This window comes from Glycine soja, chromosome 12 (genome assembly GCF_004193775.1).
Source record: "Glycine soja cultivar W05 chromosome 12, ASM419377v2, whole genome shotgun sequence".
NCBI lineage: Eukaryota > Viridiplantae > Streptophyta > Magnoliopsida > Fabales > Fabaceae > Glycine > Glycine soja.
In genome coordinates this window covers 22,056,471-22,062,854 of record NC_041013.1, presented here as the reverse complement: position 1 = coordinate 22,062,854, position 6,384 = coordinate 22,056,471, and the positions used below count along the sequence as shown (strand labels likewise).

The following is a 6,384-nucleotide window of genomic DNA, read 5'->3' as shown; positions in this document are numbered from 1 at the left end:
TGAGTGATGCCTTCAGATGTGCAGAATTCAGTGAACCTGCTGTTTTCAAACTCTCTGCCATGGTCACTCCTGATTCTCTTGATGACACAGTCCTTTTCTCTTTGAAGTCTTAGACTCAACTCCTTGAATACTTCAAAGGTTTCTGATTTCTCTCTGATAAAGTTGACCCAGGTAAATCTGGAGAAATCATCCACAACAACATAGGCATACCTCTTTCCTCCAAGGCTTTCAACCTGCATAGGCCCCATCAAATCCATGTGAAGTAGTTCCAGCACCCTGGAAGTGGTCTGATGTTGAAGCTTCTGGTGGGACATCTTGACTTGCTTTCCAATCTGACATTCACCACAGATTCTGCCTTCTTCTATTTTCAGATTGGGAATGATTTTCTTCATGCCTCTTAAGTGCAGATGTCCAAATCTTTGATGCCATATTCTGACTTCATCTTCTTTGGAGGATAGACATGTGGAGGAGTAGCTGGTTTCTTGGGGTGTCCATAGGTAACAATTGTCCTTTGATCTGCTGCCCTTCATTAGAACTTCACTCTTCTCATTTGTCACCAAGCATTCTGACTTTGTGAAGTTTACATTGAATCCTTCATCACACAGCTGACTGATGCTGATCAAGTTTGCAGTCAGTCCCTTCACCAGCAGTACTTTGTTCAGACTAGGAAGTCCATCATGAACTAGCTTTCCCATTCCAATGATCTTTCCTTTAGAGCCATCTCCAAATGTCACATAACTAGTGGAGCAGGGCTCAATGTTCAGCAGGAATTCTTTGACTCCTGTCATGTGTCTGGAACAGCCACTATCTAGGTACCAATCTTCCTTAGCTGATGCTCTAAGTGAAGTATGAACAACAAGACTGACAGCCTTGTGTTTTGGAACCCACATCATCTTCTTTCTGCTGTTGCTACTTTGAGTTCCATGATGTGGATGGCCATGTAGATGATAGCAAAAGGGCTTTATGTGACCATACTTGCCACAGTAGTGACACCTCCACTTCTTTCTTTTGCTCTTTTTCTGCTGCGTTCCATGATGTCGAGACCGATGTTGTGACATCGTGGCTCCAGTTCTGTTTTTGGCAGGAACAAATTCTGTCATGGTTGTTCTGCCAGCAGATTTATGATTAAGGCCAAGTCCTCTCTGGTCTCCAACATTCTTCCCAAGCTGTAGCACCTCATCAAGCATATCTGAGCCTTTATTCAACATCTTTATTGATTTGGTCATGTTTTCCAGTTTAGAGTTCAGAAAACTGACTTCTCCTTTGAGCTCAGAGATCTCCTCTTTATGTGCCTCCTTCTCAGCCTCCAGATCTGCAATGACCTTCTTCAGTTGTGCTTCTTGCTGAAGAATCTTCTCACTTTTGATGCATAGTTCTCTATAGGATGTAGCAAGCTCATCAAAAGTGATTTCACTGTCTGTATCACTTGAATTTTCAGCAGTGTCAAATCTCCCAGTGAGTGCATTCACATCTCTGTCAGAGTCACTTTCTTGTTCACTCTCTATATCAAATCGGCATACAGAAAGTCCTTTCCTCTGCTTCTTGAGATGAGTGGGACATTCAGCTATGATGTGTCCATAGCCTTCACACCCATGACATTGAATTCCTTTGCTGTGACTGGGCTTTACATCTGACCTTTTCTGGTATTTATTGCCTTTCCTGATGTCGAAAGGGATGTTCTGGACATGTGGTTTCTGCCTCCTGTCCATTCTGTTCATCACTTTGTTGAACTGCTTTCCAAGGAGCACAACTGCATTAGTCAGACCTTCATCAGTATCCAGGTCATACTCATCTTCTTCTCCTTCATCATTGGATACGAAAGCCAGATTCTTGCTCTTCTTTTCAGCCCTATCCGAGAGTCCTAGCTCAAAGGTTTGAAGGGAACCAATGAGTTCATCTACTCTCATGTTGCAAATGTCTTGGGCCTCCTCTATTGCAGTGACTTTCATGTCAAATCTCTTGGGCAAGGATCTGAGGATCTTTCTCACCAGCTTTTCATCTGTCATCCTCTCTCCCAAGGCAGTGCAGGCATTGGCAATTTCAAGAATGTTCATGTGGAAGTCATGAATACACTCTTCCTCCTTCATCTTCAGATTTTCGAATTTTGTAGCCAATAGTTGCAGTCTGGACATCTTTACCTTGGAAGTTCCTTCATGAGTGGTTTTCAGGATCTCCCACGCATCCTTGGCCACTGTGCAAGTGTTGATCAGTCTGAAGATATTCTTGTCAACTCCATTGAATAGAGCATTCAAAGCTTTGGAGTTTCCAAGTGCCAATTCGTCTTCTTCTTTAGTCCAGTCTTCTTCTGGCTTCAATTCTTCAGTGGGCTTTCCTTCTGTGTCCAGCATCTTGGGATGTTCCCAGCCTTTGATGACAGCTTTCCAGGTTCTGCTATCCAGTGATTTGAGGAAGGCCACCATTCTTGCTTTCCAGTATTCATAGTTGCTTCCATCAAGAATTGGTGGTCTGTTCACTGGTCCTCCTTCTTTCTCCATGTTCATCAGAATTTATCTCCCTAGATCTCACTCAGTGATTTCGAGTGCCTGCTCTGATACCAATTGAAATTCTGATACCAGGGGACAGATGTCGTACCGGATGTCACGACATCACGCTTCAGAACATGCAGATTATATGTGTCCGTATGAACAGATTAAACAAGTAAGTAACACAAGAGAATTGTTAACCCAGTTCGGTGCAACCTCACCTACATCTGGGGGCTACCAAGCCAGGGAGGAAATCCACTCTCAATAGTGTTAGTTCAAGGTCTAACAGCCCATGTTTACAACCTTCTCACCTAACCACTACCCGTGCGATCTCTACCTAAGAGCCACTCTTAGATATGAGAACCTCCGCTCACTCCCTCTCACTCACACTCCCGTGTTTACAATTAAATCAAAGACACACCAGAGATCAACTCTGAACAAAAGAGATCAACTCTACACACTAGAGATCAACTCTAGACACAAGAGATCAACTCTACACACATAGGTCCAACACTTGATGTTAGGGTACCATCAAGGTGGCTCACAAAAGACTCAAGTCCCAAAACTCACAAAATAACTCTTCGATCCCGGACTTGGTGCAGAACTCGTACAGCCTCCATGATTATATAGCAATTTGCGTTTCTGGGCTGCAACGGCTTGTGCTGGAGGAGATCTATCTTCTTCTGAAAAAATCTGCAGTTAAAGATCTAAAAGATAACTTTTGATCTTTTAGTTTGAATCTTTAATCTTTAATCTTTAATCCCTGAACGAACTCTTCTTCTTTGAAATTCGAACTTTAATTATCTTTTAATTCGTTCCAGAAGATAGATCATCTTATCTCTTGCTAACTGCACAATAATCTGTTAAAGATATAACAGATTTATATGTCCAGTATTATCGGGCAAGATGTCAGGACATCGTATCCGACATCGTGGATCCTGCAGCTTCACTTCTGCACTTGACTTTTATCTTGCATTGTACAGCAACTCCAGTATTCTCGGGCAGGATGTCAGGACATTGTATCCGACATCGTGGATCCTGCAGCTTCACTTCTGCACTTGACTTTTATCTTGCATTGTACAGCAACTCCAGTATTTTCGAGCAGGATGTCAGGACATTGCATCCGACATCGTGGATCCTGCAACTTCAATTCTTCATTAGACATTCTATCTTGCCTTGTGCATTGTGCAGCCCGATCTTATTCCTTGACATAACGTTGGACATCATGTGCAGCAACTCCAGCTTTCCTTCATTGTCTAAGTGCTTATGTTTTAACAAAATCTTAGCCAATCTTTTAAAGCTCAGTAGAGCTAAACACTAACACTTCAGATAATGCTTACATACAATGCGTATTGATGAACTCGCTTAGCACAACATGCTCGCTTAGAGAGTTCATCGCGTTTTCCAAAAAACACAGAAAACGCAACTCATTTTCTCACACTTTTCAAGCCTCTTAAAGGCATATCTGACATGCAATGTGTGCATCATACTCAATTCAGTATACAAGCATACATAGCCCTAATCTTAAGCTAATTCTAACAAAACATAAAAACCCTAAAAATCTAAAGCTATAGTTGAAGTTTTCTACCCTAAAGTTAAGACATGAAAAAGATAAAAAGAATCAAGGAACTTGCTTGGATGGTGTATAATTGATGCTTCCAAGTCAAAAATGCACAAAGAAAGTACAGATGCAAAATGTGCAATTTTTTTTAAGAGAGAGAATACAGAGACGAGGTTTCTATAATCTGGCAAATGTGAGTGTAACTGCTGTTACACTCACTTAAGCAGTTTTTCGATACTTTCGCTTAGCGGACCATTACGCTAAGCGAACAAGAAAGATGTTTGGTTTCTCAACCAGGCTCGCTTAGCAAACACGTGCGCTTAGCCGATGTTTCAAATTCAAAATCAGATTTGTTTTTTTAACACAAACTCGGCTTAACGTGAGGGTACGTCCGCTTAGCGAGACCTGCATCTTAAGTATAGAGGAGCATGTGCTTAGCTGAGATGGACTCGCTTAGCGCTCACATTGCAACAATGAATCTTGCTTATCTGCCATGACTGGCGCTTAGCGTCATGGACCTCAATTAAGGCCGTAAGGAATTGCGCTTGGCGACAATATGTCCCGCTTAGCCATGGATAAGCTGTTGCTTAGTGATCAGGTTGAAGCTTAGTTGAATTCAGATCGAATCGAAGTTAGCTTAGCTCAACCTTGACCAGCTTTGCGGACCAAATGAACCTCAGATGCAAGGGTTGGGCGCTAAGCGCTTAAGACTCGCCGCTTAGCGCATGAACAAAGATGCGCTTAGCACAAGGCTTGCGCTTAGCGAAAGGACTATTTTTCAGAAAATATTTTCTAAGTTATTTTTCAGTCCTTTTTCCATGAAATTGAAACCCTTATGTTAAAAATTCAAAGATTGGCTGATATAATCCTATGTACAGATTACGTAGCAAGTTCCAAATGATTTAAATGCATAAAACAAAACAAAAATAACAGAATTTAAAACTAGGTTGCCTCTCAGGAAGCGCTTCTTTAACATCATTAGCTTGACGCTTTTACCTCACTGGGTGATCTTATGTTTTGGTTCCTACCTCCAGAACCTCTTGACCTCCTTCCATTACCTGTAAACAAACATTGTGTTCTGGAGCAGGCTTGTCTTCAACAAACAAATCAAAATCAATTTTCTGATCTTCAAAACCTAGCTCCAGCTTCCTCTTCCCCATATTAACTATGCAGCTTGCGGTCAACATGAAAGGCCTTCCCAATATTATAGGAATGTCAGTATCTTCAGAGATATCCATTACCACAAAGTCTGCCGGGAAGATAAAATGTTTTACTCTAACCAAAACATCTTCAATTACTCCATATGGCCTGGTAATGGAGCGGTCAGCTAATTGTAAAGTCATTCGAGTGGGCATTATTTCCAACTTTCCCAATCTTCTGCACATGGAGAGTGACATCAAATTGATACTGGTTCCCAGGTCAATAAGAGCTTTTCCCACATTGACTTCTCCAATTGAACAAGGAATCGTTACACTCCCGGGATCTTTATGCTTGGGTGGAAGGATCTTCTGGATCACAACACTACAATTTCCTTCCACTATGATGTTTTCCTGATGAATGTATTTGTGCCTCCTTGTTAACATATCTTTTAAAAATTTAGAGTAGAGTGGCATCTGCTGCAAAGCTTCTACGAAGGGCATGGTTATTTCCAGTTTCATGAAAATATCTAAAAATCTAGCCAGATGATGATCTTTTTCTTTCTTGGAAGGTACCATAGGATATGGTACTTCCACACCTTCATCCATAACTTTTTCACTCTTACTCTTCTTTGCATAGCTTTCTATTTTTAGTAGATGAAGATGAATCTGTGGCCACCTCATGGACTCCTCTAAGGATAATAGCATCATTTCTTGCACTAAATTATTGGGAGTTGGAAGCCATCTTCTCAATCAAATTCCTAGCCTCAACAGGGGTCATACAACCAAGAGCTCCACCACTGGCAACATCAATCATACTCTTCTCCATGTTGCTAAGTCCCTCATAGAAATATTGAAGAAGGAGTTGCTTAGAAATCTGGTGGTGAGGGCAGCTTGCACACAATTTCTTGAATCTTTCCCAGTACTCATACAAACTTTCTCCACTAAGTTGCCTGATGCCTGAAATGTCTTTTCTGATGGCAGTGGTCCTAGATGCAGGGAAGAATTTCTCTAAGAACACCCTCTTAAGGTCATCCCAGCTGAAAATGGACCTGGGAGCAAGGTAGTTGATGTGAACCTGACTAGGAGCGGATCGCTTGATACAAGCTACAGAGTTTTGGATGACGCCACTTCCAGTGAAGGTAGACAAGTCAGGATAGACGCCACAAGGATTACCTTGATAAGTCTGAGATTGGTTCAACAA

General features: G+C 41.7%; 1 non-coding gene across 1 annotated transcript; it reads left to right on the top strand.

Annotated features, from left to right (window-relative positions):
* The first annotated feature begins 6,055 nt into the window (after positions 1–6,055).
* On the top strand, positions 6,056–6,162 carry LOC114380653. Its single transcript, XR_003659826.1, has one exon. It is a non-coding gene; the product is annotated as a small nucleolar RNA R71 (small nucleolar RNA).
* The last annotated feature ends 222 nt before the right edge of the window (positions 6,163–6,384 follow it).